This window comes from Mesitornis unicolor, unplaced genomic scaffold (assembly GCF_000695765.1).
Source record: "Mesitornis unicolor isolate BGI_N332 unplaced genomic scaffold, ASM69576v1 scaffold40465, whole genome shotgun sequence".
NCBI classification, from domain to species: Eukaryota; Metazoa; Chordata; class Aves; order Mesitornithiformes; family Mesitornithidae; genus Mesitornis; species Mesitornis unicolor.
In genome coordinates, this window is record NW_010185550.1 from 7,555 (window position 1) to 19,547 (window position 11,993).

The window sequence follows — 11,993 nt, forward strand, 5'->3', positions numbered from 1 at the left end:
AAGGTGCCACATTTGCAGGCAAACCAAGGTGCTAGAAACTGACCATGCGTTAGAGTTAGTTTTGTTTCCTTTGGTCTTTTGAAAGATGGGATTTGGTGAAATCTAGGCTGTTGTGGTTGTGAACAGCTCATGTTCCAAGTACAGCTATTCCAGTTCAAGAGGAAGTCGGCAGTAATTTGCAGAGGTTTTCTTGGGTAAATATTAGAATTACAGAATTACCTTTTGTGAAGGATAAAACTGAAATGCTGCATCTCGCTGTGAACTGGAGTATTGTCAGGTACAGGCAAGACATTTGACTTAGGGAAATACATACATGCTAGCCCCTGTAATTGGAACTGGGTAAAAACGAGCCAACTATGAAATGGAAGATATGTAGTATGTTAGCATGGTGCTGAATCCAAACTCCATGTCCCAAAAAGCTTCATAGCCCATGCCCATTGCTGTGCATCATGGATGCCCATCTTACTCTTCAGCCAGCTCAGAAAATGGGCAAAATGATTTTCTATTAGAGTCACATTATCTCTTTTTATTGCACTGGAGTGTATCTTGACCTTTGTAGTTATCATTGTCAATCTATATTATTTATTTAGAATATATACATAAGCAAAAATGCCTGGTATCTGGTTATAGTTAATCCAATTTGTTGTTGCTTAACAAAATTATTAACTCCTTCCTTTGCAGCCTTTGTAAAAGAGTTCTTTCTAACAGTGGTGTAGTGCAACTTTTGAACCGCTTCCTTTGTATCCAGTAGAAAATTGAGGGATATATGAAATCTAACAAACAGGAAATGACCTTTTATTTTGAGCATTTCAAGAGAGCTTTTCTACTTTTTAGTTGACTGCATTCTCTCCAAGAACCTGCCAATTCATTTCATTTAAGTAATGTTAAGGTATCTGAAGTAGTGTTTATATATTTAAACAAAACTAATGTTACTGATTACTTTCCTCATTTGAATCCAGTCCATCTTCTTAACCTCTGAAAAAGTAAGAGTAGTGACATTCTGTGGGTTAAGTATGAATTTCTACATCAAACTTCTGGTTTTTCCAAACCTTAAAAAAGGGGGAGGGTCTTCTGGAGCGAGTCCTCAACTAACTGGAACATCTCTCAGGTGTGCTTTTCCAGTCAGTTATTTCACAACTTGCCTTTTCTTCCTTGTGATTCTTTGGTCTCCCTCAGAAGTCGGGCTAACCTGCCAACTCCAGACCTTTTCACCATGGGAGCAGTCAGTAGCTGAGTCCTGAATTTCACATTACGGCTTGCTGCTCCATTTCTGTCCCATTTTCCCTTTCTTTAACATTTCTTTTGACTGGGCGTGAATCCTTAGGATCCCATTCAGGTCAGGCCCGCAGATCTGTCATTTAAGTAGGAATCTCCACAGGTGGTCAGTATTTGTGAGTTTCATGGTGTCTCTACATTGGTGTAGTGCTGACAGCATAAAGAACTGTTCTCTGAGGTCTGATGAAATGTCTGTGCTAGAACAAGATGCTCTCACAATTTACACGAGTTACTTAGGACTGTTAATGCACTAAAATCTGCCTTCAGTTTTCTTAAATATACTAGAATCATACAATATACACTTTATTCAGTTCTTTCGAGTTACTATAAAAGCTGGTATTCTTCCTAAAACTATAATTAAAATTCGTTTTATAGATTTTGTTATGTTGGAATATTCCACAACCTTTTTCCCTGTATGGTTTTCAAAACTACAATTTTTGCTTACATTGTGCATTGAAAAACTTGGGTTTTACTATTGCTGGTTGCATGAAAGTCATGAAAGCTGAGGGTAGATTCTTGGCTTTGTGGCTTTCTGCAATGTGCCAGCTTTAGAACACTAAAAATGGACAAACTTACTAAGTTTGAAGTTTGATCTTTAAACAAGGTGGATGAAAACAAATTATTAACTTTTATGGTCATGCCAATCTCATCATGCCAGACTGTGATAAACACACCAAGCCGTGTTATGATGGTAATTGACAATAAGGTTCTAAAGGTCGGGGTAACAGAAATGCTTTTGCAGTGGGTTATATTCATCTATCCGATTTACTGTTTTGTGGCTTGTCTTTAGGTTTTTCTGCCCAAAATTAGTTAGGACAGTAGAACTCAGCTTTACCATGGCTTGGTGCCAGCATAAACATAATATACTTATGTAAATATTATTATATACAATATTATATATTAAGAGAGAGATTAATTCCTGTTAAAACCATGCAGACTAACTGGTTTCTGTCAGGTAGTTGTGAACTGACTTGGCAGTGCATATGTGTGTTTTCTTACTGTGTGATTCTTCTATATGTCTTGGGAGGGATTGCAAAGGTGGTTGGGCACTTAACTCATTTAAGTGCCTCTGGATGCCTTATTGTGAAGTTTTACTAAGCATTTAAACCACAGTACTCAAATTCGTATCAGTATGGTAAATAGATAATTCTATGTCAGTAAAGCCAACTTAAGCATAACTGTGAGTGGCCTAGCAACAAGGAGCTTGATGTAGCCTAACTAATGCCTTCTCTTGGATAAATAATTTCTAAGTATGTATTGCCATTGGATGTTGTATTGCAGCAGGATTAGATCATGCTTGAGCTAGATTTTTTCCTACTCCAGCTGCCTGTTTCCTAAGTTTCCAGTTTTATTTTGGTTCAGGGAGAATCTCACGGATGCTGCTGATAATGCAATCTGTTCAACGTGATAGTTCAACATTTGAAGATTACTTAGAGATTTCCAGTGAGTATAGATCCATTTGATTAGTAAGTAGTGGACTGTGGATCTTAAAACTTAATCTTAAGTGTCTGCATACACTCCTTTTTAATTTGTGTGTAATGGCTCTGATCCATGAAGTGCTGCATATTTTTGAGAGCTGTTTATTGGAGGGAACTGAAGTGCATGAGCTAATAAGCTCCAGGTTAAAAAAATCTAGAAGCAAAATGCAGGATTTTCTTAAAGCAGTAACAACTCTGGTATTTACTTCATCCATTAGTGTATGCTAAAATGAATCCTTAAGATTACCCAGAATAGTAGAATCTAACATAGTTTCAATGAAAAGGGAGTGACTACTGAAGTATTGCAAACAAAAATATGTGCTTTTCCAGTGAAAGTTATATGAATCTCTGAGTATTCGTGGCATTTGTCACTTGTCACATGTAGACTGATATGTCAGTTGACTCGTAGGGCTTTGTGTCATGCTTATCTAATTGCTAAGGTATTTAAATGTATATCTTAAAACTCTTTTTCTGTATTTTCCATGAAAATACTTAGGAGAAGGCGAATTTAAGTAGTTTCTTTTTTAAAAAAATACGAAGTGTGATCAAAGGGTGAGATAGCTTATAGTCCAATGAGCTAACAATGTATGGTATCGAAAGTCTGCATCGGTCTTTCCAGTTTCTCCAAAATTTGAACTGGATTTTTAGTTCATTTCAACATAGCTATTTGCTGATCGTACACTTTTGTTCTTGATTATGATATAGCTCCAAACTCCACCAAAGATTATTGTGATTATCTGGATTAGTGACTTGAATCTAATCTCATCTGTTAAACAGGGACTTTTTCTGAGTTCAGCATAATAGCAAGAGAGCAACCTATATGGCTCAGATAATGGAATGCTTGTATATGCAAAAGGAAAAGATGGCTTCAACATAAAACATTCTTCATGTCTCATGTAAAAGCAGAATCAGCACCCAGATCCTGATTCTACTTGTGGCTCAGAAATGGACTCTCTGTATGACCGTGATCAAATTAACCCCTCTACTTATCTGCAAAATTAACTTCCCTTCCATTAAAAAGCCGTATATGTAATAAAATAACGTGCCAGTGATTTGCTTAACTACTACAAAAAAAGGATTCCGAAGAAATGCCTACATGTGAACAGAGCATGTGTAAATTAGTGGTATGATTTAACCATGGATTTCACTCCTAGTTTTTGTTAAAGATCTTTAATGATGTTAAACAAAATAAACTTGTGGAAAGTACAGATCTATTTATCATCCGATATGAACCACTGGGTGAGTAGTAGCAGGCTATGGCTGAATTGATTATCCTCATATTTCAGCAGGAAAAAGGATTTTATCTTTACTTGATAGTACAGGTTTAGAACAGAAAATGATACAGCTGTTTGGAAAACAGTTTAATCTCTCAGGAAGTTTAAAAATAAATTTCCATGTTAACTACAACAAGAGCTTTCGAATAATGGGGGGAAAACATGCAGCTGTGTATTTAAAGAAATTCTGATTTGTAAATACTGAAGTGCAAATTTACTGTGTTTATAACTTGTGCTGTTTTTCACCTGAAACTGAAGTTCTAAATTCTGCACATGCTAAGAAATGCTACTCTCCTCTGAAAGGCTGAAAGACTCAATGGCTGACAGATTTCATAAGCTTAGATCCTAAAGCTTACTACTGTAACAAGCTCATACACTTGAATTCTTTCCTAAAAATCTTAAAGGGTGATATTTCAAGGGAATGTGAAAATGCATGTCAGCAATAGCTGTCACCACTGCTACTAAAAATACGGCTGGAGGAAGAAGTTACTGTCTTTTCCATTTGTTAAAAAGTCATCGTAGTTGTGCAAGATGTGAATGCCCAGTGCAATATTCTTTTTCATCTCTTCAGTTAAAATGCCCTAGTTCAGGGTTATATACTTTTGTGGGCTGTAAGAAACGTACTGCAGTACTGCTGTTGAAAACTGCCACTTCTCAGAAATGAATTCAAACATTCATTAGGCCAGTGAAGACTAAGCAGGAGCATGACAGGGTTGGTGAGTGGGCTGGAGAGGTTGTAGTCCCAACAGCAAATGGTTCCCTGAGATATGCAGATGTACGGAGACAGTTGTTCAATTGCACTCGTAGATTGCAGTTGGTTCAAGCAAACAGTGCCTGTGTTTTGTACTGAACTAAATCTGGCCCTTCATAACTTTTTGAATGAGACTGTTGTTTGTCAGGGATGTACATACTTTTTGGTTTTGCCTAGAGCTAAAAAAAGTCAAACCAGAAGTGTTGCTGTGGAGAACCTAATAGGTAAAGACCAGAAATTACCAAGAAGCCCATCGGTCTAGAATTACTTCTAGGAACAGCAGTTTGCACATGATGAGGGTTTTGTTGTCAAAAATGTTTTTCAGAGTTTTGTTTGAAGTCACTGGGTTGACTGTTTCAATTTCTCTTACATGCTACCCTAGGAACACATATTTGGGGGCAGAGGATGAGGACAGATCTGTATAACAGATGTATTTGTCAGTTCTACTTATCCAATAAACTGGTTTCTGACAGCTCATAATCGGTGTAGCTGCAGTGCTCTCTAGTGGTTAGTAGCAGTGAATTATTTCTTGCTGTTCTTAAACGAGAACTACTTTACCACTGGCACATCTTGGTAGTGCTTATGATAGAAGTATCTTGATATTAATACTGAATTTTTTCTCTTCAGGATTTCTAGGACCTAGAGAAGTTATTATAAAATATATATTTATAGAAGCAATGATTTGAATCAGGGGACACTGAGGTGTTGAAAATTCAACCTCAATCATATTAATTAACAAACAGTAAAATTTGACATCATCCTTTTTATTTTAAAAAGCATGAAAACAGTACAAAGAGAAGAATGAAGAAATAAGTAATAAGCAGCAGTGTGGCCATAGAAAATAATCTGACTCTATATGCGGTATCAGCTGTACAGTAAGTAGGACTAATGATTCTCTTAAGTAATGTAACTAATTTTACTATGTAGTCCAAGGACAGAAATGAGAATGCATAACATTCAGAAGACTTTAATACTACTTAAAGGCAGAACATAATATACAGAGTAACCCCTTTAACCCAGTACAAAAATACAGTGCCCAGAAACTATTTATTTGTTCAAATATTTTTAATAGAGAAAGGAATACAAACGGACAAACTCAGTGGCTAGTGACTGTGATTAAGATTTTTATTAAACTATAATAGAAATGTATATTAAAATTATTTACAGTGCATTTAACACTACATTCTTCAAGAGACACATGCAGGTGTCTGCCACGTGAATACACAGAGGGCTCAAATTCTAACTTTAGTGACATCTGTAGAGTACCTTGGGCATCTGCAGGAATAGCTGAATACAGCAAAGAGCAGGTGAGGCAGGTGTTACCAAGGGTAAGAGTTTGGTCCCTCTTTATAGGTAATAAAGGTAGATTTGACCCATTCTTTCACTGCCTATACAGCTCAATCCCACTCCCACTGAGGTAAATGGGAATCGTATGATTGACTCCAAATGGGCATTTGAGCATGCCTTAGGCCCTGGCATGGCAAGCTCATGCTGTGAAAGTTAGTGGAAACTAGCTAGTATATAGCATTGTCACATAAATAGACAGTTACAAGCACTGGTACTTAGATATGAGTTTCTCTACGGAAACAAACCTCTTTATGTGGACAATAAACATTCCCGTGCAATTTCCATTCATCTGGCAAAGTAAAATACCTGTCACAATTTGCTATATTTAGCAAGCATCACTAATTACGAGGCCAGATTCTGTGGTGTTTCTTGTTCCCGTGAAAGTCCAAACTAAAAAATCCAGCCCTTGTTATTTCTCATACTCTGGTCAAACTATTTTTTTAATTCAAGCTCCAATGCTCAAGCTTATCTTTCAAATTAGTGCAAGCACCTGAAGAAGTACAGCAGGGAACTGTGAAATAAAGCTGAAACCTTGTGGAATGTAAACTGCATGTGATCTGACACAAAGAAGAAACTATAGCATCACAGAGACAAGATTCCTAGCTAAAGCTAATGTAAAAAATTTGCCTGAAGTACTAGGTCTCTGTAAAACCTTTAAAAATGTATGAATTTATTATGATTGAGTCATTTTTTTCCATCAAAACTCTGCTATCTTCTCATGCATAACTGCAAGGGGAACCAATCGGATCACCTGGGCAACATCCCCTAATTTTAAGGGGCTATTCTGGCTTTTCATAATCTTTCTGTAAAATAGGTTGGAAAATCAGTTACCCAGTAATTTTGAAAATGTTATGTACGAATTAGACAAAGTTCTAATTTTGGCGGTTTGTGCCACTGCCAGATAAAATGCATTGGATTAGAGTTCCAAAGTTTATCTTTATATGGCAGAAGGTGATGCATTAAATCAGGCTTCAGTCCTCTCTTCTAAAGAGAGATCAGCTGGTCATCAGTGGACTAGATTATTCACGTCTATCACTAGCCCACTTGCATTTGCATCCTGTGAAGATATGAGAGTAATCTGCTCTTAACTTCAAAGTGCTACTAGTTAAAAATCAGTGCCATCTCCAAAATCAGCATTACATTATTTTCTCTTTCTTTTATTGTGTGAGATAATGGAAACCTATACATCCTACAGCTGACATTGAACACGTGACTAACTTGTTGGAAAAGAAGTACTACCTACAGCTTAAGAGCCTCACTGTTATTTTTAATGAGAAGAGCTGGGGTTAATCAGTAATTTTGTGTGTGTTAATACATACGACAAGTTATTTTTTCAGAAGGGGAAGAAAAACAGTAAGAGAAGTGTACTTTTGGCATTAAACTGTGCTGTGGAGTGGTTTTAAAAGAAAATATGTTTGTCTGAGAACAAGTAGGATACTAACTTGGATGTCTTCATTGAGACAAGTATTAAAAATTAATGGCACAAATTCTGTAGCCGAAGACTTGAGTATCAAATTCCACAATGGCTTTAATGGACTTAAGACTGAATGGAAAAAGTGATAAACTGTATTTCAGCTTGTATCTTGTATAATCTACACTGATTGCTTTAGCTAGACAATATAAGTTAGGAGAAAATATGTTTGAGACCCACCTAAAATAATTACATACACAAGTCATGACGAATTTAATGGCAGCTGCATGGCTGCAGTCCACTAGCTGGGTCTGAATATGTTGAATTGTGAAGACAATGAATTTCAGGCAAAAAACAGCCTGGCTTTTTTTTTTGATATTGTCACCTATGTACATTATGAAAGAAAAGAGCAATTTCTGCAAACGGTTCACACAAAGCTATGACACAAAGCCAGCATACTCTGACTTTACCGGTAATCAGGCAGAGTAAAAAACTATATGAACACTCTGAATTTTCATGAAGTACAGCAATTTATACTTTGAAGGTTCTTAAACCAGTAGTTTAAAGGGTTTGGTCTTGTAGAAATATATACAGATACAGGTGTATTATGACATTTAAATTGTTTACTTACTAGGAACTGTATTTCTATGTATGTTCCAATCTTTGTAGTGGAAGAGATTCTGTGGGATGAATGTGTACAGATATGTAATTAAATATATGCAGATATTGTATTACTGTGTTCATTTTAAGTGAACCTTTGAAAAAATGCAACATCTCGTCCATTTTTTCCAAGTCAAAGTTATGAATCTAGCACTGCTTTGTGATAGTTATAAATTTATGTCATAATAAAGCTTTGCTGAACACACAATATAGCAAAGAAATACTGGAATCTTAAGGTATATGATACATCACTACACTGTAATCACCATAGTTGATTTGCTGTGTTGTCACCATGAACTACTAGTCTCAACCATACTAGCAAGAATACACCTTTATATACATACACTTGATTCATACTCATATTAAATATGTATCTCATCAGTTAGCATAATAATTATTTCAGTATCTCAAGCATTCAAGGAAAAGAATACACAAGGACTATGAAAATCCTGAAGCAAAATTTCCTATTTATCAAAAAGTACCTAAAAGTTTTTTTCTGGGGGGTGTGTGTCGGAGGGGCAGGCTGCTGTCATTTTTCTGTATAGCTAGGACATACTTTGTACATATATTGTACTGTGTATGCAGATGAACACACATATGGAACACTGTGTAACAGTAGCCCTGGAATTCTTAATTACTGTTGAATTCCATACTTTTTTTGAAAATCTAGAAAAAAAAATCAGGAGAAAATTTTGTAGAAAAATGTTTTTTAGCTGCAATAATATATTATTGGTAGTTATTAGAGAAATTTGAGATAGGATTTAACAAATAGTTTAGGTTGGCAGAAATGCTGCAGACTATCAGAATACATTATTCTACATTTAAAAAATCGATTGTGAAAAATTTTAAATGTTTTGATGCTATTTTGAAACATTTGCTTTATCTTTTATTAGCTTCTGGTATAGTTTATCCAAATGCAGAAACTGATAAAAAGATGGTGTTTTCATTGTCTTTCTGACCAGCTCTTACAAAGGCAGAAGAATTTACTGGTTTCCAACCAGAATTTTCTGGATTACTGTGATAGAAATAAAATCCCATACTTCAAAGTACAATCACGAATGTGTTACTTTTGCCTAATACTATTGCTGATTTAAACTGAAAAATCCTTACTACAGATTAAAAAAACCCCAAACATTTTCTGTGTGTCTGTGCAGCCAAAGTTACACCTACTGCTAACCAATCTCAGATTGCAGACAATAATCTCCTAATCCTATCTACCCGACGAATAGCACTCTATTTGCATTACTCTTTTGGGGTTTGTCTTGGTTCCAAATTCAAATCAGTTTTTGTTAAGTCATCTTTATTTAAGTAAAATATCTATGCTGCTTTCTTCCTAATGCAGGTTAATTGGTATCTTACTTTTCTGAATGTTAATGCCTCATATGCAAATGGCAAATCCCTGTAGCATTCTTGGGTATTTCTGCTTTCAGTATTCTTTTTTCATATTCCATGAAGACACTGTGATTAATCACTGTTAGCATTAACTAATGCTAAAAATGATTTTTAAAAGATGTTAATGGAAAACTTTCTTCAAAGTGGTCATAGCCATTTCATAACAGCACTGGCCTAAAGAATCAGAAGTATGCCATTCCTGCGTCATTCTAATTCAGATTTTCATCTCTTGCTTATGCAGTCATGTTCTCTTCTTCCTGCCCATGATTCAGTCTGTTGGTTATAATAATGTTAAATTCACCTTCCAAATGAAGTTAAAACCAGCATATAAAAATGATCCTGTTTCCATTTCTCTGGGTGCTTCTTGCAGCCTTCTATGGGAGCCATTCTTCCATGGCAGCCTGTCAGTTATGTTGCGATATTTCTTCAATCTTCAAGCAGTTTCCATGGATAACACAGACACTTCCACCACAAAACAAGACCCCCATTGCCTAGTAATTCACAGGGTTTTCTAAAAATTCTCCAAATATAAGACATTTGCTAAGATACTCCTCTAATATGAAAAAAACCCCAACCTACTGGGTACACAGATTCTGCAGCTTTTTTCACTCTGAAGCCCAGTTCTGTCTCCTGAAAGAGTTTAGCATAGTATATATGCTGGATTAGGCTCCCCAGAGTTAGTCCCACTCTTTCATCTGAACTTCTGGGAAGGGAATAGGCAAGACTGGTCATTACTTTTATAACACAGAAAGACTGGAAGAGGAAAAAAGGTGCAAAATACAGTAGTCTTTAAGATACTGGCCACAACATGATCACTAAACAACTGTATACATCTATAAGGTAATAGGCTCTCGGGAACAGCCGAGTAACTGCACTCGTACCTTCTTGTGGAATAGGGTAGCAAAAACTACCTTTGCAGATCTTTTCCCATCTTAATCAGATGTAATAAAAGAAACGCACTATCTTTATATACCCTTGGCATATACATGGTCATGCTATATCTTCAAATGTGGAAAAATAATACAGCAGTGGCAAAACATAAGCCGAATTCATACAGTGTTTAGCAAAATGCAGTACTCCTCTATTACTTTGTCTTCTATGTGAGCTTGTGGTTGTTAAATCAGCATCTCAGTTTCGTTTGGCTTGATTGCTTTCTCCGTTAATCAGATTCTTCTCTTGCTGTTCAGCTAAGGATTGCCACTTCTGCCTATTTTTTCTACAGCCATCCAGTAAAGGGTAGCAGGCCTCTGACACATGTGTTAGGGCCTGAAATAAATTAAGAACATTTAAAAAAGAACAGAATAGAATAGATTATTTCAGTTGGAAGGGACCTAAAATGATTATCTAGTTCAACTACCCGACCACTTCTGGGCTGACTGAAAGTTAAAACATATTGTTAAGGCCACTGTCCAAATGCCTCTTAAACGCTGACAGGCTTGGTGAATCGCCCACCTCTCGAGGAAGCCTGTTCCAGTGTTTGACCACCTTCTCAGTAATGAATTGCTTCCTAATCTCCAGTCTAAACCTTCCCTAGTGCAACTTTGAACCATTCCCACAAGTCCAATCACTGGATACCTGGGAGAAGAGATCAGCAAACAGATTACATTTAACAAAAAAATAAATGTTCTTAAAGATGACCACGAGAGAGACCAGAATGATTGAAATATGAGGTCTATCCATACTTGAAACTGAACTTGTATTTTGAAGTTTAAGGAAGGTTTCCTGTTGCACATCAAACATGAACACAAGTACCTGGCACTACTGTAGATGAGACTGAGCGGCAGTGTCCATACAGCACTTGATACATAGGTGCAGAAGGAACCACGATGAGTTCGTTGTGTTATACACAAGTGGCCTGTCCAGAATTCCCAGTGAAATACTATGCATGGACTTTGTTTGCAAGCCGGCTCTTTGTATGTATGGCAAGGTTGGTCATAAGGACGACCTTGGAATGATAATCGGACACAGAGCAGGTATAGTCAATGTGACCATATTCACTGATAGTGTATCAACTGATTCAGAAGAGTTCTCCCAGAAATATTTGAATTAGCACACAATAGATAAACTACATTTGACACTTAGTGCCTTCTAGGAATAACTGTGACTAAAGTCAATCAAGTATTTCATTATGTGGCTGTGTAACTACCAGAGTGAAGGAAAACTGGATTCTGATATTTAAATATAGAATTGAAGAAATAAATAAAAGAACAATTCATAAGCATTTATATATGTTTTTCTTTCTGGATGGAAGTGATGCAGGCGTATCTTCACACTATAATGACACGCACTTCTTACTTGCATAAAGGGTTCTGTTGGCCTTTGGAATGAAGTCACACTGTTCAGAAGTGTCAAGTGGGAGTTCAATAGTTCAGATAATGTGAGACAACAAGGTGTGGGAAAGAGCG